Source organism: Bidens hawaiensis, unplaced genomic scaffold (assembly GCF_021521415.1).
Source record: "Bidens hawaiensis isolate Kalapana, Puna unplaced genomic scaffold, B.hawaiensis_p1.1 tig00419619_1, whole genome shotgun sequence".
Lineage (NCBI taxonomy): Eukaryota > Viridiplantae > Streptophyta > Magnoliopsida > Asterales > Asteraceae > Bidens > Bidens hawaiensis.
In genome coordinates, this window is record NW_027504914.1 from 1,917 (window position 1) to 29,607 (window position 27,691).

The 27,691-nt window shown below is 37.6% G+C and overlaps 2 pseudogenes across 1 annotated transcript in view; both read left to right on the forward strand.

Moving 5' to 3' along the window:
• Positions 1–2,077: 2,077 nt before the first annotated feature.
• Positions 2,078–27,691, forward strand: part of LOC143609410 (1-aminocyclopropane-1-carboxylate oxidase homolog 3-like) — a 59,800-nt pseudogene continuing 34,186 nt past the window's right edge.
• Positions 6,843–27,691, forward strand: part of LOC143609413 (1-aminocyclopropane-1-carboxylate oxidase homolog 1 pseudogene) — a 63,756-nt pseudogene continuing 42,907 nt past the window's right edge. The window contains exon 1 of the transcript XR_013149418.1: positions 6,843–6,864. The product of XR_013149418.1 is annotated as a 1-aminocyclopropane-1-carboxylate oxidase homolog 1 pseudogene (transcript). The remainder of the gene's footprint in view (positions 6,865–27,691) is intronic.

The window sequence follows — 27,691 nt, forward strand, 5'->3', positions numbered from 1 at the left end:
CGGTACTAGGGCTTCGGTCTTGGCCATTAGTTCGGCCTTGACCACGACCTCAACCTCGACCTCCTCGTCCTCGCCCCCTACTAGATTCAAAATTCCTATGTTTAGATGAATCATAATTACCGAATAAAAGTTTACCTTGGTCACCCCCTTTAATATCTTCTTCTCGGATTCGCTCCTCATAGGCCCGAAGTCAGCCTACAACATCTTCAAATCCTGTCTTATTGAGATCCAACACTTGCTCAAGCGAAGCAACCATCTGAATATACTTCGACCTCGGGAGAATTTTGAGAAACGTCTTTACCAACCTCGCTTCATCTATAACTTCGCCAAGATGCACAATGTTTTAAAAACCGGTTTAAAAAATAATATATCTTGTTTCTCGTCAGTTTTAAAAAAACAGTCCAAAAGTTTACACTTTTGAATATTAATTGTTGGGTTAAAAGTAATTTTGATAAAATATGGGCTGCAAATAATAAAAGTTTCTTGGACATAAAACCGGTTTGCTGGTAAAAGCCGGTATTTTAGAAAAAAACAGTAAGTACGATGTTCTAGCAAACTGGCCAAAAATACCGGGCTCAAAATATCATGCTGCTTTGCGAAATCCGGTTTAACCGGTTCAACCGACCAATTTGAACCGGTTTTTAAAACACTGCTAATTGATGATTTGATTTTAAAAAAAAAAAGGTTAATTTAGCAAAATATCTTAAACTATATTGTTAACTTTCATGAATTGTAAGTTTAATTTGTAATATATTATACTAGTTTTTATCCTTCGTATTCCGGGGTTGTTTTACGTTATTCGTTTCTAATATTTATTATTTTTTTGGATTTCAATTTTATTCATTATAAGGAAGTTAATAATATACTTAGGTTTGATGATGAAAGGGCTTTACAAATAAATGAGATGTTATAACCCGTTTAAGGGCTATCCGTGTTTGGTGAGACACATACTCGTGAATTCGAGCCAAATGCATGAGAAACATCCGTTTACAAATAATGCAATCTGTTGGCTTGAAAGGATGTGAAGAGCAACCAATAAGCTTTTAAAAGTTTTGTTTATATTCTTTAAGATTTAATGATACAACCAACCATATAAAAGTGGTAGGAGAGAGTAGATGTGGTTAATGAACATATATGCTAGCTTCAGTTTTAGTTCAAAATCGGTTCAAAGTCAAACGAGTCAGGTTGACTCAACACGTTTATTCTTAAGAAGATGAAATTTGAGCTCGAGCCAGCCGTTTATTTTAAAGAATCTTAGAATAAAATTTACCACCAAAGTTATAGATTCACACACATGCCAAACCCACTTACGAGACCAAAAAAATATACTATTATGAAACCAACTTGGTTTCCTAAACTTATATTGGAATGTTCGTAAAGGAAAATTAAACAACACTGTTTTGTAGGCTGCTTTTTTTTCTTTTTTTTTTTAAAGAAAATCAAATTAAATGATAAACAAGATATTATTAAATTAATTTATGACATGTTACGACTACATTTTTTTTGTTACACGATAACAAGTGATTTTGTGTGGTTAAACCATCACGTGCGATTACATTCATAACTGCTTGTGATCACAGTGATATTTTATGTGTATGTATGCTAATATCTGAAGTACCATCCCGCCGCCTTTGTGAAGGGTTCGTTAACGTAGTAACAAGCTCTTCAACCGATGGAAGGTGGGGCCATTCACTACAACAACCAATTAAACCTTTTCTTTTCTTTCTTTTTTACAATATCATAACGGTTATCATATTTTATTTAAATACACGTGTGTATATATATATATATATATATATATATATATATATATATAAATTTCATATATAATTCTTTATCAAAGTAAAGTACTTAACAGAATATCCATTTCCGTTTATTTGTGGTCGAAGGTTTATCCCTCTCGCAGGAGAGAACATATTTTGTTTTCATTTGTTCTTTTGTATTTAGAAGGAAACAAACTCCTATTATTCTAATGAACAATTGGACCAAGTTATGATTATAAATATCATATACTAAACTTGAAACTCATCATATATACATAACTTCAAGTTTTCTTTTTACTAGACCAATAAGAAAAATGGTCCTAAGTGACACGTCAGTTCAACCAGATTATGACTGTAAAGCGGAGCTTAGGGCGTTTGATGAAACCAAACTGGTGTCAAAGGACTTGTTGATTCTGGTGTAACGGAGGTCCCTCGAATATTCCATCTACATTCACCTGAAAACCATAGCTCCGAACAACCACAACTAACTCTTTCAACCAAAGACTTGGAAGGAATAAACGAAGATCCTATACGGCGAAAGGAGGTGATCAGGTAAGTGAAGAACACGTTGGAGAGTTGGGGATTCTTTCAAATGGTGAATCATGGAATTAATATTAATGATTTGGAGGAGATGCTAAAAGGAGTGAGGGATTTTCATGAGCAAGACATAAACAATTTGTTTCTTATTTCATAATAATCTCAAAAGTAATCACCAAAGTTATATATGTGAATGCAAAACAATAAATAAGGAAAATATATTAAATTATTTCATTCTATACTCCCCCGCAAGTTGGAGCATGGAGATTACAAATGCCCAACTTGTCCAGTAGCAACCGCAACTGTTTAGCACCAAGAGCCTTCGTGAGCAAGTCAGCAATCTGTTCTTTAGTATCAATGCATAATGGCTCAATATCCTTCGACTCCACATGTTCTCTAACGAAATAACAATCCATTTCAACATGCTTCGTGCGCTCATGAAAAACTGGGTTATTTGTTATATGTTTGACAGCTACATTATCACAAAATAATTGTGTCGGGCCGGTTTGGGAGACATCCAAATATTTCAAGAGCCATCGAACCCATAAAACTTCACTGACTGTTGATGCCATAGCCCGGTATTCAGCTTTAGCGGAAGACCTGGATACAACAGATTGCCATTTCGATTTCCAAGAAATAGGAGCCCCTCCTAGAAGTAAAACATAACTGGTTCGTGATCGTCTTGTATCTTGACAACCAAGCCAATTTGAATCGGTATACCCAATGAGATTCACCCCACCACTATTTGGAAGTAAACTTCCTTGACCATGAGTGGACTTCAAGTACCTGAGAACTCTTGTAGCTGCTTCCATATGATTCTGTCGAGGATCAGCAACGAATTGACTAAGAACGTTGACAGAATAAGTGATGTAAGGTCTGGTGGCTTGTAATAAAGAAGCCGGCCCACTAACCGTCGATACTGGCCAGCATCAACACGCACTTCTTCATCGTCTTTATCAAGTTTGGTGTCCTGTGCCATAGGAAAAGCACTTGGTTTACAACCCAACATACCATTATCTTCCAAAATGTCCATCACATACTTTCTCAGACTGAGGACAAGACCATCTTTGGTTCGTGCTACTTCGATTCCTAGAAAGTATTTCAGAACACCCAAGTCTTTGATGCTGAATTTTCTGTCAAGAAAACTCTTTGTTTCTTTAATTTTCTTTGATTTGTTGCCCACTAAAATAACATCATCTACATAAATAAGAGCTGCCACAAATGTACTTGATGTTTTAAAAATAAAAAAGTGAATGATCAGGCTTAGATTGTTCAAAGCCAAACTCGAGTAGAGCCGTTGTAAACTTTTGATACCAATTTCTAGATGCCTGTTTTAGCCCATAAAGAGATTTCTTTAGCTTGCAAACCTTTGTATCTTTCCCTTTGTCAAAACCTTGTGAAATCTTCATGTAAATTTCTTCGTCCAAGTCACCGTGCAAAAATGCATTATTGACATCCAATTGATGTATTATCCAGTTCTTCTTTACTGCAACTGTCAAAAGTGTAAGAATGGTGACAAGTTTTGCCACTGGGGCAAAGGTTTCATGAAAGTCAATTCCTTCCATTTGAGTAAAACCTTTTGCTACCAACCTTGCTTTATATCTTTCTATCTCCCCGTTTGGTTTGTATTTTAATTTGTACACCCACTTCGAATCTATTGCTCGTTTTCCTTCCGGTAGATCCTCAAGGGTCCACATACCAATAGTCTCAAGTGCCTTTATTTCTTTCTTCATTGCCTCTATCCAATTTTTATCCTGAACTGCTTGCTTAAAAGTATTTGGCTCATCATTTAACTGATGGCCGTTAAAAAACCTTTATACGAATCAGAAAATTTATCGTAAGAAATAAAATTGGCAATAAGGTATATCGTCGAGAACTGCTGGCTAGACTTAGGTGAAGTTTGATCGATAGATGGTGGGAGATTCACAACATAGTCTTTGAATCGAGCGGGGCGAGTTCGTGTTCGTTTTTCTCTGGTGGGCTCTTCATGTTCTGTTTCTGATTGGGCTGTGGGTTCGGTCACATTGGCTTGCCCAATGTTTTCATTTTCGACTGTGGGTTCTGCCACTTGGGTCGACCCTTCATTTTGTGACATATTGTCATAGTTTGTATCACTTTGCATGATAACATCATCTTCATGCATATTCTCGTTCATCTCATTATTTAGTCTATCGGTTTTTGGCCCATTTTCTTCATGTATGTTGCTCGTGTTTTAATGTGGAATTTGATCATCATAATACCATGTTGGAAACTCAAAAATTTCGGGTTCATCTTCCTCTTGATCAGTTTGTGGGTCATGAGGAAATGTGTTTTCAACAAACCTCACGTTTCTAGACACAATTATCTTGTCATTCTTTACATCATAAATCTTATAACCCTTGGTACCCCGTGGATAACCCAAAAATATTCCTAGTCTCCCCCGTTCCTCAAACTTGTTACCTCTCGTTTCAACGTTACGGTAATATGCAAGGCACCCAAAAACCTTTAAATTTTCATAATCCGGTTTTGTCCATAAACGATCTCATAAGGGGTCTTGTTTTCAATGGCTTCTGAAGGAAGCCGATTTATACCATAGGCTGCCGTCATGATGCATTCTCCCCAAAAACGGGTGGGCAACGTAGCTTCAAATCTCATAGCCCTTGCCGTTTCGAGGAGATGACGGTGTTTACGCTCCACTACTCCATTTTGTTATGGGGTATGTGGGCAGGTGGTCTCTAGAAGAATACCATGCTCGGTGTAAAATTTGAGCATTCTGTTCGAGGTAAATTCATCTCCATTGTCACTTCTAATTCTCTTAACAATCTTATTAAACTGTGTGTTGATCATTTTATGAAAACCAATTAAACAATCACTCGCTTTAGCCTTGTGTTTTAAAAGGAATAACCACACAGACCAACTAAAATCATCAACTATGGTTAAGAAATAGTTGGCACCTGTAAGTGAAGGAGTTCTATACCTTCCCCAAATATCACAATATAAAATCTCAAACAACTTTTCGTCTTTATTGAACTTATTGAAAAGGTAATCTGGTAAATTTGGCTCTATTGCAAGAATCACAAAGTATACCGTTTGTTCCGAAAGCGTCTTTTTTAACAAAATCCAAAAGACAAAGTTTTCCATACGAAGCTGTCCAAGACGCTTATGCCATAAATCATTAACAATCGTCATTGCTTTTTGCGCACTTCCCACCATGCTTATTTGATAGAGTCCTTGCTTGCATTTACCTACCCCAATCAACCTCCTCGAGTTCAAGGTATGCATAACACAAAATTCAGGGAAAAACGTTACAGCACACTGCAAATCATTCGCTAAATGAATGACAGATAACAGATTGCAATTAAATGATGGAACATGTAAAACATTCTTAATTCGTATTCCGTTGGGTAGAATGCATAACCCTCTTCCTTCCACTGGAATGGATGAACCATTGGGTATAGTAATGGGCAACTCACATGTGTTTTTCCGATTATTATTGAACCAATCAAGCCTATAAATTATATGATCAGTAGCACCCGAATCCACAACCCATTTGCTACTAGTGTCGAATTTACCTTGTATGTTGGCGATGGGTGGGACTTCGGTTTTAACCGAAGCTTCTTTAGTAGCAAATATTCCAAGAAATTGTTGATATTGTTTGTTATTCAAACCAGGAAGGGATTTTTACATATTTCCCCTTCCTAAACCTTTAAATTACATATTTCCTCAAAATACAAGTTTTTAATGCAAAATGTACAATTCTCTTTAAACATGGTTTGGAGAAATATGTAATTTCAAAGTTTAAGAAGAGGAAATATGTAAATGCCCCAACCATAAATAGGACTATTCTTGGCTTCATTGTGAGACATGTTGCCATAGTAATTTTTTTTTTTAACGAAGTAGAATAAACAATTTATTCTTTCTACTTTGATTTCTGGCACAACCAACAAACATCACTGTCTTCAATAATTGTGATTCATCTTCTCCCTCAAAGAATTCAACTTTAGCAGGCTTGTAAAAGAAAAAAACTTCACTTCACAACCGACAATTGTTTTGCTTGTCAATTTCCGTTTGCATGTCCGGACCAAATCAGATCTGGGTTTTCTTGGAAAAGAACAGTGTCGGTGGTTTGTTTTGAATAGGGTTTTCCGACGACAACAAAACGGTGGTTGTATATCTCGGTAACAATAAGAGAGCTTATATATGCGCAGCTGCAAATCTTGAAGCAACCGGTTGTATGACAGCCGGAGCTCCGGCGGCGGCGAGTTTAGGGTTTAGATTGGTTTGAGCAATGGAATACCTGCTCTGATACCATAAACAATTTGTTTCTTATTTCATAATAATCACCAAAGTTATATATGTGAATGCAAAACAATAAATAAGGAATATATATTAAATTATTTCATTCTATAAGACATGTAGGTGAAGAAGTAGTGGTACACTGGTACACGGGATTTGAGCGGAAAGACTAGGCGTACCTTAGTAACTTTGACTTATACGTTGCGCCGGTGACTAACTGGCGAGACACTTTCTACTGCTTCATGGCTCCGAACTCTCCCCAACCACACGAGTTGCCGCCACCTTGCAGGTTTTACTTATTAATCCACTCTTTCAATAGGGGTGAGCAATAATAAAACTGTTAACGGAACCGAACCAAAAACAAAACAAAATCGAACCGAAATTAACCGATATTTTTTTTAATCGATATATTCGAATTAATCAAAAAGCGTTATCGGTTATTTTTCCACCGGTTAACAGAAATTAACCAAACTGAACCAAACAATTCGTACTTTTATATTTTTCTAACTTTCATTCCTCCATTTAATGTATTTAATTTTTACACCATAATTTCAAGTATATATACATCCGCTGCATGTACTTCTAAGTGAAAATTTTAGCCCAAATATGATATTGGTTATTAAACGAGATTAACTGAACTAACCTGAAAACTGAAAAATTAACCGAATAAACCGAACCGATTCATCGAAACTGATTGGTTGAGGCTATTAACCAAACGGAACCGAATCATAGTACCATACACACCCTAGTTTTCTATCAAACCAGTATATGGCTATATGCTATACATATACCATCAAATCACAGCACACCAATAAAAGATTAAAATGACCAAGTAGGATTTTTGGAGTTATCAATCAAATCAAGATATGTTACATGTGTGTAAACCATTACATACTCTGATCAATATAGACGTTTTAGGTTATAGGAAAATTGGAAATAAATAATCCTACCTTTTATGTATTGGCCGATAATAATCCCATCATTAAAAATCACTAGCAATGGACCCACCTTTTAACTATTTTTGTCTCACTAGTCCTCCATTAAAAATACTTAACGTCGTTATGTTTTTTCTCTAATTTCAAACTGATGTTTTAAGGATTTTGATCGGAAGAACGATACGAGTCGACCGATGTAAAACTTATCTCCTATATAAATCTCCATGACGCGGGTACGAGGCTTTTAAAATTCAAATCCAGAAAGGTTAAAGGAAGCGCATAGCAAACAGAAGAGTTATGCAGATCGACATCGTCGGACTCTTGAGTTCAAAGTCGGGGACCATGTGTTCTTAAAAGTTTCACCTTGTCGCGGTGTGCGTAGATTTGGAATAAAAGGGAAGCTCAGCCCTCGGTATATCGGCCCGTTTGAGATTCTTGAAAGAGTTGGAGAAGTTTCTTACCGACTAGCACTACCGCCCCAACTTTCTCACGTCCATAACGTCTTCCACGTATCTTTACTGAGGGGATACAACTATCACCCGTTGCATGTCATTAGTTATCCGCTTCACACGATCCAAGAAGACTTATCGTATGAAGAAGAACCAGAAGCTATATTGGATCGCCAAGAAAGAGTAATGAGGAGGAAAGTCATCCCGTTCGTTAAAGTCCTATGGAAGAATCATTCCGAACGAGAAGCTACTTGGGAAACAGAAGAAACGATTCGTTCATTGTACCCTAATCTATTTGAAAAATAGATTCCTTGTTAGGAGCAACAGTGAACCTTGTTTTCTTGTTAAATGTACTAATATTCCCTTTTCAGTTGCTCTTTGTGATCATTTATGTCCAATCTACCAATTTCGAGGACGAAATTCTTTTAAGGGGTAGGAGTTGAAACACCCGGAAAATTTGACATATATAAAATGTATAAATAAAAAAAAAATATAAAATGTTTAAAATAATAATAATGTTTGAAAAGATATAAAATAAATAAGTAACAAAAATAATCTTGAAAATAAGAAATTTAAAAATTTCTTTGGACGTGTTGGTTGACATAAAATAATAATAAATAAATAAAAAGGAAAAAGAAATAAAAAAAATGGATTAATTAAATAATATATTATGTATAGAAAGATGCATGTAGTACGAACTGATATTAAAATAAAATAATAATATACTTACATCTAGAAGATTGGAAAAGAAATTTTTTGCACACAATCACTCAAAATCGTCCCTGCCGAAATCAGCCAAGTAGAAGGTTCACATACTGGCTATAAATTTAGAACATAGCTCCTTTCTCATCTCAATCTCCCTCACCTCACACTTCTTTATCTGTACTCTAATATTATCATTTTTCCGACAACAAGCGAGATACCGACAAAGAAACCAACGACACCGTTCGCTATCTCCACCAATTACCGCAGCAACCGACCACAAGGAGTGCGAAGACGCCGACACCATTTTTCATATCTACGCACACATTCTTAACTGAGGTAACCAAATTAAAGCTTTAACTTTTACTTTAAGATTCGTATGAACATATAAACCACTATACTTGATTAAGCTGAATTAATCGGAATAGTAAGGTTCTGAACATGGGAAATGTTTATGAAGATGATGATGTGTACATGAGTATAATGAAAAAAAAAGAAAAAAAAACTACCTCATAATAACACAAATATTAATGTATATATCACCATATACTTATACTTGGTATATTATTTGTGTTTCCTAGACAACGTTTCTTTTATATACTTTAAAATAAAATATCCAAGTCATTATTTTAATAAACTTGTAAGAATATAGTTTTTGGATGCTACGTGCGTTAAAACAAAAAGGTCATTAATTAAAAGATCTAATATGGTTTCAATATATTTTTGTTTGTTAAAATAAGTTACAGATTATTCTCAAAACAATAATAATAATAATAATAATAATAACAACGTGATTAAAACAAAATTGTAACAAAGGTGTTATAATCATTTGAAATATAAGGACTTTACTCTCTGGACTAATACACCAGTAGACATAAAGGTTAAAAGTATATATATATATATATATATATATATATATATATATATATATATATATATATATATATATATATATATAACCAAAACATAAACTACTTGTAGGATAGCATAATAACCCCCTGACATCATAGTGGATCATCTTGAAACGGATTCTTACCCCTCCCCTTGTTATTATCGTGCTCGATTGTTTAAACCCTATTGATGTTTCGCGTTCTTTTGGAACTCCTAAACGTCTTTGGAATATTAATCGGATCCAAATTTATTTTGCTTCAAGATCCGGTTATGGTCGTTTGAACTCAAATATAGATTTATATTGCATGCATGCGATAATTTTTAGTTTGTACTCAATATCGCATGTTGCGTTACTTGTTACACGGTATAGATATTTGTTGGCATTGTTTTTACTTTGAGAGCGTTACCTTTATTTGCTTATACTCTGGTACCCTGAGTTCTACGCTTCCTGTGGAGTGTCCCCCAGGCGCAACATTGTGGCATTGATGTTGTGTGCTCCTTCTGTGACAGAGAGATTAGTTCACGGCGTCTCTTAAGGGCAAGTGTGGCCCACAGCTATTAGGAGGCGTATGGATCGATCCTAGGATTATATGTATTTGATATTTGTGGATGGTCGGTGTATGCCAACACCCACCATTGCACTATTGGGTACATAGTTTGCAACCTATGTAGCCCCACTGGTATGTTATATGTTTCGGCTCAAGGGTATCATCTATATGATACGATTTACTTTATTGGCTTGCATACTTGCATCGTATCATTTTACATCATGACATATTATATTTGTTTTATATTGTTATAAATAAATTGTTACTTAATTATTGTTGATCTTTTACTTAATCAGTGATAATCTTTTACTTGAGCCTTTTATCCGTACTGGGCATTCGGCTCATTTTGTAAATCTTTTTTTTCATAGCAGGTTTACAGGTTACTCCGGGTGGGGGGTGAAGAGATAGAAAAAAAAAGAATTGAGCTCTAGAATTTAAATGAAAAATGTTAGCCATTTTTGTAGCATACTTTAGTTCACTCACCTAGATTTGACAATTATATAATATGCAACAAATAATTAATCCTACGGCCCTGTACTTTTGACATTTAATAGTAGAAATCTCTTTATGTTGGGTGTTACATATGGTTTTCAACCTTGGCTTCATTACTCGTTAGGTAAACCATGTTTCCCTTTCTTCTTCTTCTTCATCTCATAAGCTATTTTTGTGTCAGGAGTTCGATTTTGGGGTGTTTGGTTTGTGCCCCAGGCGGTGTTTTTAGCGGCTGAGGTTGGTTAAACGGTGTGGCTCTATGTTCATACTTTATTCATGAAACAAGAGCTGCATCTACAAACCCAAAACTGTTCTTGTTAGTTGAAGGCTATGGTATCGAATTAAGGATTGTTTTTGGACCTGTAGCATCAATGTAAGTCTTCCAAACTAATTATTGGTGTTATACCTATTTATTTGTTTATTTATTTTTGGATTTTTAGTATCTGGTGCTTATTGCAATCGCTAATCCATTGCAGATCCAAGGCTATAATTGTTGTTTATGGGTTGAGATTGTGCCTGCTGTGATTTAAGAACCAACACATCAAGGTAAGGTTTCAATTTAAATTCATTATATTTCTGATTACTAGAGTTATAAGTGATTGAGAAATTAAAAAATATTTTATGGTAATTATCATGTTTGTCGAAAGCTAACCGGAACAAAAACAAAATTCAAGAAAAATCAGATACACCGGCCAAGTAGAGGGTGCATGAAACTTCCATTTATGACACATATTGACAATCATATGATATTACGGGTTGAATAATTGACTCATTTACTTTTCTCAAATAAGGCTATTCGCGAGCCGAGTCAAAGAAACCTTGGGATTGGCTCATTTTAAACCGAGCTATCTTGGATCGGCTCAGTGTTGAAACAAAGCTGAAAATTTGACTTGAGCTTGGCTCGGTTTTGAACTAAGCTGGCTCGGTTTAGTGGTGAAACTGAGCTAAAAGTTTGACTTGTGCTTAGCTCAGTTTTGAACTAAGCTGGCTTGGCTTTGTTTGGCTCAGTTTAAAAAAAACAATCAGATAAATTTCAACCGAATACAAAATAAGCTCAAAACAAGTTCAACGAATACAAAAAGGCTTTTATGTATAATTGCAGTGAAGGTTCTACATCTTTTAATGTTTGTGAATTATTATTAGTTGTTTGAGTTTCTAATAACTGGTTAAAACACAGGGTTGTCATAACGTTGTGCGGAACACTAATAACAGTATTTCAGCTTCTGTGGCTAAAGAAATTGCTTCAAAACTTGAGGGAGATATGATTAATAATCTATGAACAAGTGGATTTCATCAATGGTGTCCCCTATGTTAGGTACCAGCTTCTAATCTAAACCGTTCTTAAAAATTATAAGTGCTCAACGGGCTGTATTAGTGGGTTGCGAGGTTGAACCCTGACACGAACTTGGAAATGTTACATCACAAGTTGATGATGCGAACTTGAAAATCATGTAAGATATGTGAACCCAAACATGGCATGAAAATACTTGAGGGAGATATGATTAATCTATGAAAAAGTGGATTTCATCAATGGTGTCCCCTATGTTAGGTACCAGCTTCTAATCTAAACCGTTCTTAAAAGTTATAAGTGCTCAACGGGCTGTATTAGTGGGTTGCGAGGTTGAACCCTGACACGAACTTGGAAATGTTACATCACAAGTTGATGATGCGAACTTGAAAATCATGTAAGACATGTGAACCCGAACATGGCATGAAAATACTTGTATTTATGAACACGACCTGTTTTTTGTTAAAATGATTTGTTTTTGTTTTTGCATATTAGTACTATAAAGTCAGAAATTTACGACGAGAAATACAAATCAATGCAAAAAAATGATTATTAGATTACATAAGTTGATTTTAGCCTTTTAATTTTTAAAGTTTGGCATAAAACAGTCAATTAAAAAATGAAATTCTACAGGTGTTCATGAATTTTAAGGGACTGGTAGGTTGTGGTCATATTAGGGGCATATTGGTCATACTGAAATGTAAGGGACTGGGAAAGGTTCTGGGCTTCTGGTCAATTTTGAATTTTAGATCAACTTTTTATGGGTCAGAACTATTTTTTGAGATTGTTGAGTTTTTTAGTCAACTTTAGATATAAGCTATTGATTATTCTACACAAAATATGTTTCAGAAAAATGAAATATGCGATCATGTGGTTTTAAGCGTTACAGAAGCAAAGTTTCATGCTTGTTACAACTCAGTCCACTTTTTTCTTCAAACTATATAGTTCTTAAATTTGGTTGGTTGTTGATGTATAACGTGTTTGCTATAATTGTTCTTGTTGTTGATTTTGTTGTTGTTGTAATTATTATTATTATTATTATTATTATTATTATTATTATTATTATTTGTTTTTCAGCCATGCATTGTTTGATATGGATGAAATCAAGTTTTTCAAGATTTAGTCTCACAGGTTGGGAAAACACGCGAGACAAAATTGGAACACGCATGTAGTCTCTCTACCTCTCTAAGTTCATTTGCTTCATAAGAAAATTGAAAAAAAAGTGATTTTTTATTTAACTTCTGTTTTACATTCTCATTTTGGTCATTATTGTTTTCTTCATGCTCGCAGACTAATAGGTGTTTGGCTGAGATTTGATACATAATGATATGTTGGATGGAAGTGATAACAAAAGAGGTAAAACTTTTTAATACATAGATATGTTTCATGATTAATGATCTCAAGCCCGAGCTCGAGCCTAAGAGTAAGCTCGTTTGAAAAATTACTAACGAGCCAAGCTCGAAACAAGCTAAGCTTAGAATTACTAGCATGATATATTTTTTTCATTTATTCCCTTAAAATGAGTCGGCGACAATATCTGCAGTAAGCATAGATTTGGCTAGCGGGTCCTATAGTTAGTTTGGGTTAAATTTGCTACTGATCGGGTCAGATTTTAATCTAGGGGTAATTAAGTCAATATGACACATTACTTGTTAACAGATTTATATTGGCAACAAAGGGCAATGTCGAAAATTCAAAGCTCTAAGTGCAGATTTTTAGTTAACTAAATGGGGGGCGATTATTCCCAAAACAATCTGGTTTTGTTGGTTCTTTGCAAATGAATAGTCTCTTGCAATTTTTAGGGGTTGCTTGCGCCACTCAAGCCTATACCATGATTATGATGATTTTTTTTTAGGAATTTAAATAAGATGCAGTACCAAGCACATAGAATATCTAGAAAGCTTTAGTTAAATATTGACATATCTTATTAATTTGCTATTAATATATTATATTTTGTTTGTTTTGAACAAATTTGTGTATTTAGTGAACATCTTTGTTTTCATTTTGGCAGGGCAATGAATTTTACATGCGGCAACGACAAGTGTGGCATCCTGTTTTAGTCGCCTTTTTGTGTTTTGTTCGTGATAAGATGAATGATATAGTTACTACATATACTATATACATTTTTTTACGTGTATGTAACTTACATATATTACGTATGTGTAAAAAAAAATTGAAAAAAAAAAATCGTTACACTGAGTTCTTTCTAGTTCTTAAAACTCAAAGGGGTTCTTATTTGAAATCTCCCCTATATATATATATATATATATATGGGACGGTTCAGTGGAGAAATGAAATTAGAGTGAGAAGTTGGAGAAGTCAATTTGAACCATTGATCATTTGTAATCAATGGCATACAATAGAAATGACCAATGTTTTAAAAACCGGTTTTTTACTCGTATCGGATCGGGCTAAAAAATGGTACAACCGGTTGAACCGAGTTATACCGGGAGGTTCAACCGGTTGAATAGTTTACCTTATAATTCTTATAATTACAACTTTAACTCCAAAAATAACCCAAAAGTAAATGATTTCATAATAAAAAATAATCCAAAAGTTAATCCATATTAAAAAATTAATACAAAAGCACTCAATTTTATTAAAACAGTCCTAAAGTTTATATCTTTGAATATTAATTGTTGGGCTAAAAGTAATTTTGATAAAATATGTGTTGCAAATATCAAAAATTTCTTGGACATAAAACCGGTTTGCCGGTAAAAACCGGTATTTTAGAAAAAACCACCGGTACGATGTTCTAGCGAACCGGTCAAAAATACCGGACTCAAAATACCGGACTGCTGTGTGAAATCCGGTTTAACCGGCCGGTTTGAACCGGTTTTTAAAACACTAGAAATGACAAAATTGTAATAACCAACACCTATTTATAACATAATTTAAGACAAAAGGGTATTCATGTCTTTTTAATATAGCCTTAATTAAATTAAAGAAACTGTTCCCGCTCAAATCATTTCTTAAAATACTACTTTAATATGCTACAACTTACTGTTTTTAAATCATCGGTTAAATATACTATATTAATAAACTTATGCTAGTCAAATTTTAAATAATTCTTACTAGTCAAATTTTGTGGCTGATTTTTATTAACAATTCATTGTTTTTTTTATACATATTGGTGTAACGTCAATTTAATTTGTATATATTATGAAATGTAAACATATATGGAAAATATTACATATAATTTTTTTATGTAGTGTTTAAATGCAAAATGTGTATTATGTTATGTGTAGGTTGGATATATGTTAATTTGAATATATATGTAGGTGTTTATCTGTAAATTATCTATTTTGTGTTTATCTGGAAATTAAGTATATATATTGTTAAGTGTAGGTTGTGTACGGTTTACTTATAGTTTATTATTGTTTTACTAATATTATGTTATATGTAGGTTATTAAGTTATTTAGTATATATTATGCTATTAGGCTCTTTAGTATATATTATGTGTAGATTGTCTAGTATTTGCTATACGTAGGTTTTTTTTTGTCTATTGTTTGTGAGTTTTTATCAACAAATTGAGTATATATATTGTTATGTATAGGTTGTGTAGGTTTTAATTTGAGTATATATTATGTTATGTGTAGGCTGTATGTGTAGGTTTTCATTTAAGTATATATTATATTATGTGTAGGTTATGTAGGTCTTAATTTGTAGTATAAATTATGTTATGTGTGGATTGTGCATTATATGTTATGCTATGTGTAGGTTGTGTAGTATATATATTTATGTTATGTGTTGGTTGAATCTTGTTTTATATGTAGTCTTTAACGTTGCTCGTACATTAATAGATGTTTTTCTTGAAATCAGTAACTTGAATGTGTTGTCAAGGATTTGATGATTTCATCATACGTTGTGTATTAAATGTTGGCTATGGAAACTAAAAACATAAATCAAAATATATAATAATATTAGACATGGAATTTTATCTTTAAAGGTAAATTACTTAGACTAAATTATTAATGATTTTTTAAAAGATACGGCTTCAATAGAAATCATAATAAGAAATTTAAATACATTCGTTTGAATAGAATGATATTAAAATATAGAATTAAAGCCAACTAGTGCAATTTAATAAAGAATATTAGAAATTATGTGTAACCTTTCAAATAATTATTAGTTACCTATGTATAAACAAAAGACTTTTTACTAATGTACCCCTATGATTAAAATAAAACAAAAAAGAAGAGATAAATTATGATTGGTTGGATCCACTTCTCATACTAATATGATTTTTCCATTGAACTCAACCCTATACACACACACGCACGCACTAGGTTTTATCTCTTGTATTACGGGGGTTGTTTTACATTTTTCGCTTTTTAATATTTATTTTTCAGATTTTAATTTTCTTTATTTTAAGAAAGTTAATAATATATTAAGGGCGCGTTCGTTTTACAGAATGAAATTGAATTGTAATTGGAGTTTGCATAGGATTTGAAATTGGAAGGAATTAGATTTGAAATCTGAACATTCCGATAGGAATTGGAATTGGAAAGAATTGAAATCCAATTCCATTCTTAATGTATTCGTTTGACAAATAAATTGTAATCTATCACCACAAATGAATTAAAATCGTTTTTTAACGATGATAACGGTGGAAACATTTTAGTTGTTTTAGATTTTTTGTTATTTATTTATATTTTGCGTTATTATTTTTAGTGGTTTTCTATTAATTAAGATAAAAAAACCACTCAAAAAAAATTCAAAAATAATAATAATAAAAAATTCATAACTCAAAATATAAATTAAAAAAAAAAGTAAAAACACTAAATTGTTTTATTCGTTATCCTCGCTAAAAAAAATAAACTTGAGAAAAGATTCTAGTGAATTCACTTGAAATCCTTTTAATTTTGGAAGGATTTGGAATCTCCTTATTTAAAGGAATTTTAAGGAATTGAATTCCAATAACAATTCTTTGACAACCAAACACACCAAAATAGATTAAGATTCCAATTCCAACGAAACAAACATGCCATGTCATGGGATTTTAATTCCAATTTCTTTGAATTCCCACGAATTCTGTGAAACGAACGCGCCCTTAGGGTTTGATGATGAAAGGGGTTTCACAAATAAATGATAAGGTATAACCCATTTAAAAGGTATCTGGATTTAGTGACCCATGGTGGATTATTTTTTTTTACTATAAAATTGTTTCTTAAAATTATAAAGAATATATATATATATATATATATATATATATATATATATATATATATATCGAATATTAATTTTAGTATATCCCTATTTTATAGGATTTTCATATCAAACATTTGATATGATTAATTTTTAATTTAATGAGATGTTATAACCCATTTAAAAGATCTGGGTTTGGCGAGACACCCATGAATTAGGGTCAAATGAATGAGAATCCTTCATTTACAAATAAAGCAATTTGATGGCTTGAAAGAATTTAGTGAGCAGCCATAGGGCTTTAAAGGTTTCATTTATATTATACTTGATTTTATCCCCCGTATTACGGGGGTTGTTTTACATTATTCGTTTTTAATATTTATATATGTATATTTTGATTTTAATTTTATTTATTGTAAGAAAGTTAATAATTAATATACTTGAGGTTTGATGATAAAATGATTTCACAAATAAATGATATGTTATAATCAGGTTTAAAAGCTATCTAGGTTTGGTGATACCCATTACCCGTTTTCTTTATTATAAAATTATTTTTTTAATTATAAATAATATCTTCTTTTTAAATAAAATAGGATATTAATTTTTAGTATATCCCTATTTTATAGGATTTTCAAATCAAATATTTTATAAGATTAATTTTTAATATAATGAGATTATATAACCCGTTTAAGAGATATCTGGGTTTGGTGAGACCTTTACCCGTGAATTCGGGTCAAATGCGTGAGAAACCTTCATTTTCAAATAAAGCAATCTGATGGCTTGAAAGAATGGTTGTTTTACATTTTTCGTTTTTTAATATTTATTTTTTGGATTTTAATTTTCTTTATTGTAAGAAAGTTAATAATATATACTTATGGTTTAATGATGAAAGGGTTTTATACATAAATGATATGTTATAACCCGTTTAAAAGCTATCTGGATTTGGTGACCCAGGACCCGCTTATGCTTTTTACTATAAAATTGTTTATTAATTATAAATAATATCTTTTTTCTTTTTAAATTGGATATTAAATTTTAGTATATCCCTATTTTATAGGATTTTCATATCAAATAATTGGTAAGATTAATTTTTAATTTAATGAGATGTCATAACCCCTTTAAGAGCTATCTGGTTTTGGTAAGACTCATACCCATGAATTTGGGTTAAATCAATGAGAGACCTCCATTTAAAAATCAAGCAATCTGGTGGCTTCCATAAAAGGGGGGAGCGACCACATTACGACACATAGGATTTTAGGGGTTTCGTTTATATATATTATAGATTATATATATATGGGAGATTTCAAATGAGAACCACTTTGAGTTTTAAGAACTCAAGGCAACAATTTTTCTTTTTTGAATTTTTTACACATACTTAATATATGTAGGTTACATATACGTAAAAATATTACATAATTTTTTGCGAACCGAGTCGACTTATTACGTATGTGTAACGGTCGTTTAAATTTTTGTAATCACATACATCTTTATTCTCTCTCCTACTTTAATTTTTTAATCACATTTAATCTCAACCGCATAATATAATCTACTTAATTAAATGTGTGGTCAAGAATAAAGTTCTTAAGTTCTTAAAACTCAATAAGGTTCTCAAAATATCCCTCCTATATATATATACATATATATACAGGATCAAATACATTTTATTCTTAACATGAGAACAGTGAGAACCAATTTGCTGTTATTATTAGGTTTATTTTTATAGGTGTTTGCTGTTATTTTTTGTTCGTATTTGCTAATTTTCGATTATGAAACGTTATAAGTATTTGCTAATTTATATTTTGTTGTTATTATTAGATTTTTCCTTTTGCTGTTATAAGTATTGCGAGAAGACAATTGAGCAGATCACAAATTTTCTTTTATTATTTGTTTTTATATATAGATAGGGGTATACTAGTAAAAAAATGGTTTGTTTTATATATGGCAGGTAATAATTCATGAAGAGTTACATATTAATTTATATTAACTTAGATTTTTTTTTATTTATTTAAATCTTTGGTTAATGTGTATGCCTATGATTTGAGAGTTTGATTCCATCGGTTGAATTGGGAATACGCCAATATCAAAATTAATTTGATATAGGTTATTGATTATGTTCTTGTTTGTCTCATGCATCAAACAAAACATACTCAATATAAAAATTAACACATAAAAGAAAACATACTACACAACATATATGAAACTCATACGTACGCCATACAGTTTATGAATGTATGTATTTACATAATTACATAGGCATGTACATACGTAGACACGTAGGTACCTACGCACGTAGGGACATACGTACGTAGGCATGTAGGTATATCCGCATATAGGGACGGGGGTAGGTACGCACCTTTGTATGTATATATGTGTGTATGTGCATACGTAGGTACATACGTACCTACGTATGTATGTGTTTACGTACGTACTTACATTTCATATGGTTACAAGAGGTTTTTACCAGTTTCGTCACTGTACTTGAAGAAACACTAATCGACCCCGGGCAGATTACGGATAATCTGGGGGTTAAATAGATGTTTCCCACGAGGGGTTAGACCCGGAAAAGATGGTTCTTCTGATAACCTGCAAAACAGACACCGTGAGCTCGTCACTGAGAAGGGGGGGGGTACCTCCTTGTGACCACCCTCCGGCGTGAGAATCAGACTAGATTGCTCTTGAATATAAGTGTATATTAAGATATTGCTAGAGCAGATATCAGGTATAAGATGTAAGATACAAGATAAGATGAGATGATCATACCATTTGGGGTATTTATAGCCGAAGGTAGGTTTCCAAGAGGGTATAGCCGGTTGAATAGTATTCCTGTTCTACCAACTGTGGCCTACGCACGTGCCATGCTGGTAGTTGGTGGGTAGGCAGCGGCTGACAGTGACCTGGCCTGCTGTGTACTATTCCTTTTCCACCAACTGCAGGCTATGCACGTGGTATGACAGGAGTTGGTGAGTAGGTAGCGGCTAATAGTGACATACAGTACAAGAGCATGCTGCTCGCCATACTGTTGTCAATGGGCTGTTGTATCTCTGGTCAGATCTTTTGCCCATACCTCGTCAGGTACAGTACAAAAGATCTTCCAGTATCGTACGGACTGGCTCATTTGGGTGGGAGTATTCCCCCTCCCGCCTTTGTGCGGGATTGTTCCCGGCTTTGCTCATTCCTTCAGGTGACTACTGAATTATTGAGAGATAAGTGCCTTGTGCGTGTAGCCTTGCTGCGCGGGTGGCCTTACCTGATGGCTTGTATCCGCAGCTGCGGGAACAGGCGGAGTACTTCACCATTGGGAGGCATTTCCTGCGGGAACAGCTTGCGTACTGCGCGTAAGGACGTCACGTCTCTGAGCATGGTGGGTCCTGCGGATCCAGTTGGTTTCTGCGCAGACGTCTCTCTTCAAGGTGAGTCCTGTGGGTCCAACTGAGCTCTGCTGGGACCTACCTCTTCAAGTCCCCCCAGTCCAATGTTCTTCTCATGAGTGTTTAATAAGTGACGTGAACTTTTGGACTTAAGCAAAGGGTTTTTGAAAAGGGTTTAGTTTTAAGGTTTTCCATGGGGATTCTTCCCGCGGAAGTCCTTATGTCACTTGCAGAAATTCCCGACTTTCCTGCTTGATCTTTGGGTATGATGCGGGTAGGTCTGTAACCTCCTCGCAAGTCAGGAGCGTTGAGTCACACTTGTGTGGATTCTCCATGAGGTTTTGGTAGTTTTGAACATAGTGATCAATTATGTTAAAACCACCAATTCCATCTTGAAGCTTCAAACAATGTAGTTCTCGACGTTCCCGCTATGCGGGGATGTTATTCCCGTTTCCGCAAGCATTGCCCAGAAGATCCTTCTTGGTTTCAATTCCCTGCGGAGCGCTAGGTATGTGAAGGGTTTTGCCTTTACACTGTACCCGCACTCGTCTTATGGTTACTTTACTTCCAAGGTATTCCTGGCGTCAATTCCCTGCGGGTGCTAAGTATGTGAAGGGTTTTGCCTTAACACTGTACCCGCACCCGTCTTATAGTTACTTGGTCGCCGAGGTATTCTTGGCTTCAATTCCCTGCAGGTGCTAAGTATGTGAAGGGTTTTGCCTTAACACTGTACTCGCACCTGTCTTACAGTTACTTGGTTGCCAAGGTAAGGGGTATTTTCCCGCTTACTTTTGAATCTTTTTGAAATTTTGAAATTCGAAGAGTTGGTGAAAGGATAAGAACAGTCCAAACTGTTGAAACGTCGTCCGACGGTTTCTTCTGACTGTGTCAGGACGTGCAGGAAGTTATGGTGACGTGACAGTACATGGTCATTCCAGACGCTTTTTCAGACGCGTGGGCGCGATTTTTCGGGCGCGTGGCCGCGAAATTAATGGCACGCGTCCTTTCAACAGCTGTTGCCAGCTTGCACTTTGCCACGTGTCATAGTTTCATTGCACCTGCGATTTCTCTCTCTTCCGCATTAAATTCATCGCATTAATTGCGATGAGTATATAAAGGGGGAGAGGGTCTTGTAATTCACACTTTCACTCTTCTCTTCTTGTAAACGATTTCCGGCGAATACTTTCTGCCAAGCATTCTCCTGAAATCACTCTTCTTTACCTCCAAACCATGTCTTCTACCTACGATTATGAAGCTGCTGCCGAAGAATCTGACGTGCACGTCGAGATCCCGACGTCTACGTCTGATAAAGACGATAAGAGCACTGCTGGCGAATGCCAGTGTGCTCTTCCGGCCGACCTCTATCGGTACGTCGTCCGGAAGTTCATGCTCGAGTCGTTCGAGCCTGAGTTTCCGGAGCCACACCAGACGGTGTACGATGCCCCCCAGGGCAAGATAGGGGTCTACGCTGCATTCTTCGTTTATGGGAATCTCAGGTTCCCATTGACGAAGTTTGTATACCGTGTCTTGGAGAGGCACGGCGTGCATCTGACGGAGGTACACCCGATGGCGATCGCCAAGATCCGCCACTTTGAGTGGGTGTGCCTCATTCTGGGCGTGGAGCCCCATGCTGACCGGTTGATGACGTTCTATTCTTGGAGGTGCATCCAGGGGTGGTACACCTTGGTCAATCGGATCAAGGGGTTGAAGATCTGCGCTACCGAGCGCAGTCTTCGGTCGTGGAAGCGTGAGTTTTTTTATATCTCCGCTCGCGTCATCCCCCTTGCGATGACCTTTAAGAATGGGAGAGCACTCCCCGCCCTTCATGCCCTCAACTACCAGGAGGCGCAGTGGTTCTCCAAGATCTCCCAGGTCCAGACTCCGGTATACCGTTTTGCGGAGTCTGGGATGGTGATGCTTGGGATGAGCCGGGTGTGGAAGGAGGCGTCACAGGTTCCTATCGTCCTCGAATACGGTTTGAACTCTGTCCCTTACGGTATGCTCTGTCTTCTTTGTTTATATAGGTTTGTCTTCTAACTGTTTCTTTTGTTTCAGAGGGGAACGACTTGCAATCGCTCCTGCATCCGCGGGAGGCTGATAGTCCCGCTCGGATGGGTACTCGTGCTCTAGATGAGAACGAGTTGCCCATCCTTGAACAGACGGCGGATCGGTTCGTGGAGGTCTACCCGCTAGGCCACGAGATCCTGAGCGCCAGGCGGCCAGGTAAGGAGTTATTCAACCCTCGACCCCTCAATGCTGAAACCTCTGCTGGAATTCCTCTAATCTTGTGTTCTGATGAGGAATCCGCAGATGGTCCTCCGTTGGTGCGGAAGAAGAAGGCTGCCGGCGGGAAGGGGAAGGCGAAGGTTGCCTCCACTGCCGATCCGGTGCCTCGGTCTGATTCAGAGACTGACAGCGAAGAGGTGGCGGGGAACCCTGGTGGTGATAAGACCACTGCTCCGGAGGCTGAGACGACCGTCACCTCCGAGCAGCCCAGGACAACGACGGTGAGCGGCGTGAAGAGGCCGGCTCCATCGGGTTCGTCCCCGCCTGTTCGCACTTTTAGGCTCAAGAAAACCCGTAAGTATAAACTTTACTTTTTTAACTTCATATCTTTCCGCCATTATACTTATATCTTCTTTGTACAGGCGTGGATGCTACCGCATTCCAGGGTGGAGCAGGGAGGAGCACCTCCGGACCCATGACGGTAGGCTTGGTCAACCTACCTGAGGCGGTGACCCAGGCGACTGCGCCTGCTTCAGTTGGTTCAGTTGCTCACCCAGTTGAGCCAACTGTTCCAACTGTGATGACATCTCCGCCGGCTGTCAGTGCCATATTTACTGAATCTTTCACTGAGCCGGCGGTGACTATTTCTGCGGGCTTCTCCGCAGCGGCGACCACGGTTGTGAGTTCACCTCCGGTGAGTTCACCTCCGTTGGTTTCTACCGCGGCGGCCTCCATGCCTCCTCCGACGTCGGCGGCTGCGGCCGATCCTTCAGGTATGCTTGGGGCTTCTCGCCAACCTCTGCCTCCTTCCCATCTGCCTGACCTCTTGGATGGATTTCCCTTGGGTTCAGGTGATGGGTTTGGCGGCTATCGGCCTGTTGTCGACCCTACAGGTGCGTAGGGTTCTTTTGGCCTCTTTTTTTTTTTTTTTTTTTTTTCTAACTGCTTTTTGTTTTTTGCAGTGTCGGATTCCAATGAAGTGTATGTTCCACGATGGAACATCCGCCGAGGAACAACCCTTCGCACGCCTGTGGAGTGCGTGGAGTGGGCTCGTCACGCAGCTCCCAGTGGTGCGTTGGGGGAAGCCATGGCTAGCTACCAGGAGGGTAGGCTAACCAATGAGCTTCGGGTTCTCCTGGCCCGGATGCAGCCGCGCGTCGAGCTGCTCTGTCGTGAAAACGACAAGTTAAAAGCAGCTCGCATCCAAGAAGTAGCTCAGGCGCGGGCTGTCCGGGAGGAGAATAGGAGGCTTACCGCAGTGGCTGCGGAAAAGGAGAAGGCCTTCAAGGCCCTCGAGGTTGAAGTTCAGGCCCGGCTCGAGGCCCGTTCCAAGGCTGCCCAAGCTGTTAACGAACAGCTTCGGCTGGCTAAGGAAACTGCACGGAACGCAACCGAGAGGGCCACCAAGGCTGAAGCTGTTGCTGAGCCTTTACGCCTCGAGAATGAGGAACTTAAAGCCAAACTAGAGGCGCTCCAACAGGCTCATGATGCCTTGGCGATGGAAGACGCCAAGAAGCTCCAAGAGATCTTGGACCAGAGGGGGGTGCTTGACCATACTGAGCGGAAGCTAAAGGGCGTTGAAGAGGCTGCGGCTAAAGAAGTGTTGCTTGCCAACCTTAACAAAAGTGAAGCCGAACGCGCCCGTAACCAAGCTCAAGCTGCCCTCCAGGAAGCTCTGGTTACCAAGGAATGGCTTCTTCGAGAAGCGTTGTCTCAGGTAAGCTTAGCTTCATAATGTCTTCACGCTTTTCTTTGTAAATAGAAAAGGTTTTGATACTTGTATATTTATTTTGTAGGTTGTGCATCGAGTCTTCACGGACACATCATACGACGATGCCATGAGCGCAGCCCTCAACGCTTCTCATGAGGATGGGGAAAAGGCCGGCTTCCTGCTTGGTCTAGGGTTCGTTGAGAAAGGCATCCCGCCTTCCAACTTCCCTTTGTATGATGTGGATACTGAAGCTGTTTATGACCAAGCAGTGAATCAGTATGCCGCCTTCCCGCATCCGGTGGTGGAGAAGGTGAACGAAGTTGCTGCTGCTGATGATGGGCTAGCTATCCTTAAAGCTTTCCTTGAACCGCCACGCTGATGGTGCTGGTCCAAGTGGAAGTGGTTCTGAAGCTTGATCCTGAAGATCCCTTCCCACTGTTAGGATAGGTTTAGCTTGTATAGATTTATATTTTTGTAGGCGGGTAGTTACCCGGCCATTCTTGTAATGAATATTATGAAATATAAATCTTTGTGCGGGTAAGCCCGCTACTTTCACTGGATGACTTGCTTTATAAACGTTATATGACTTGCTCATGCATACTTTAGTTTAAATTAGCAATTTTCCAAGTGTTTAGAATAAGTTAACCTTTGAACGTGGTAGATAATAGGTTGAAGTTTTGCTTCCTCCTTCGTGATTGTGCGGGTAGGACCGTCACTTGCACTTAGTAGGATGGCTAAACTTTACCTATATCTGACCTGCGTGGAGGTTTTCCTCATCTTTTTAGAAATTTTCTAAGTGTTTAGAATAAGTTAACCTTTGAACGTGGTAGATAATAGGTTGAAGTTTTGCTTCATCTTTCGTGATTGTGCGGATAGGACCGTCACTTGCACTTAGTAGGATGGCTAAACTATACCTATATCTGACCTGCGTGGAGGTTTTCCTCATCCTTCTGTTAGAAATTTTCTAAAGTATTTTGAATAAGTTAACCGTTCGACGCGCGGTAGTCAATAGGTTCGGTTTCCTCTCATGATTTGTGCGGTTAGGACCGGCACTTTCATTTAGTTGGATGACTAAAGTTTACCTATGACTGACCTGCGTGAAGGTTTGTCGTTTTTTTGGGTTTATGCGGGTTTTGCCGCCTTCCCCACGCAACGACTTTCCACGTAATTATGCGGTACGGGCATCAGTGTTGAATAAATTAACCGTTCGACGCGGTTGTTAATAGGTTAGTGTTCAGTTTCCTCTATCATGATTCGTGCGGATAGACCGGCACTTTCATTTAGTGGGATGACTGAACTTTACCTTTAACTGACCTGCGTGAAGGTTTGCCGTTTTTTGGGTTTATGCGGGTTTTGCCGCCTTCCCCACGCAACGACTTTCCACGTAATTATGCGGTGAAAACCGGCATATCCGTGTGGAAAGTTCATAAGTATAAATGTAAGATCATCAGCATCGATGTTCTAAGGAGAATCATTTCCATTAGAAGTGGCTCTGGGCCTTTTCTTTACAAATTTGGAATTAATCTACATGCAAACTGTGTAATTGAGCTCCCTTCCATGTTGTTGGGATGGGAGTGCCATCGAGCCGATATGCACCTGGTTCGGGATCTCGTTGTTTACGCAGTATGTAGTCTCCAACATTGAAGCTGCAATTTTATTCGTGTTTTCCCCAACTGGGGTTCTACACGCGTCAGCCTGCTCAGCGTTCGTTACGCCACGAGGTGCGCGAGCGTCCCATCTCTGACAAATGCTTCGACGATGTCCTTTACGTCTGTGCATTCTTCAGTGTTGTGGCCTTTTGTCCTGTGAAAGTCACAGTATTTGCTCCGATCAGCATTGTGACGATGTCGGATTATTGGAGCCTTTGGCCATGGGAGCTCCTCAGTGGCGAATATCTCGGTGACGCTTTTGGTGAGTGGCGTCCATCTGGAGTTCTGGTTCGACTGTACGTTATCCATTCCGCCTAACCGATGTTGCAAGCCGGATGAGGTGTCAAAGTTTACCATTGACTGCCAAATGCCTAGCTTCCGCTTTTTGTTTAGTCGGGCGGTAAGGACGTTGTCTTTTCTTGTTTTCTGGGTGTAGAGGTTTGTGCTCTGGGGGAGATCTCTACCCAGTTGCTTCTCCGTTTCCGCAAAGCGTTTAGCTGCTGTCATGATGGCATCCCATGTGGATGGCATGCCATCTTTACCCGTTAAGGTGCGGATGAGCTCTGGGTCGTTCGCGTCCTGGATGAAAGCAGCGCGAACAAGATCTTCGCTAATATTACCCAGACTTAGCTTCTTTGAGTTGAAGCGAGTGATGAAGTCTGGCAAAGATTCATCTTCCTCTCGAATGCATTTGAGGATTGTCCATTGCTCTTCGGTATACTTTCTTTGTTGGCTGAAGTGTTGGCTAAATTTCTGCTGGAAGTCTTCCCAATCGTAGATGTGGTGGACCGGTAGACGATCGAACCACGCTCTAGCTGCCCCAACAAGCGTCATTTGGAACATGTAACACCACGTAGGTTCCGTCCAACTACTGACGGTTGCCCCCGCTATGAACCTGTTCAAATGATCGTCTGGATCAGATATACCATCGTAAGTGCCGATGTTGGACATCTGTTTGGCACTTTTCAGGACGATTGCTTCCGCAATGTCCCTTGCAAATTTGGACGTTCCCGCCTTTGCAGCAGTTGGTGTAAATGTTTTGGAGAAGTCACGTGGGTTTCCACCTGCGTTTTTTGGTTTGAAGGTTTCTCCAAAACGCCTTCTCGGTTGGGAGTCCGTTTCCTTACGCTTCCCTTTCGCCCTATGACGAGGGTTTGCGTCACTATCGGATTCCTCCGAATCATTGTCCCAGTACTCTCCGAATTCCTCAGGCTGTTGGAGTGAACGTAAGCGTTCATCCAACTCAGCTTGGAATTCTTTTTGACGTGCTTCCGCCCACGCTTTAACTTCATCGAGTGTTTGGCGGGGGAGCCTCGTTCGTTGTCTCTCTAACTGGGTATCGGTGAATCACAGTGAGCGATTATTTACTGCACTTGCCCCAGCTTGGGTAACTGGGGTAGTGTTCGTAAAATTTACTGCACTTGCCCCGGCTTGGGTAACCGGGGTAGTGTTCGTAAAAACTGTGTAGTCTTCGGTATTCCCCTCAGTAGCTGGGGTTGTGGTTACCGGAGTTTCTTTAACCATCTTTCCAGAAGTTTGAAAAAACTGAAAAGAAATGAAGTTCTAGCTTTTATGCACGGATGGCGCCAATGAAGAAACACTAATCGACCCCGGGCAGATTACGGATAATCTGGGGGTTAAATAGATGTTTTCCACGAGGGGTTAGACCCGGCAAAGATGGTTCTTCTGATAACCTGCAAAACAGACACCG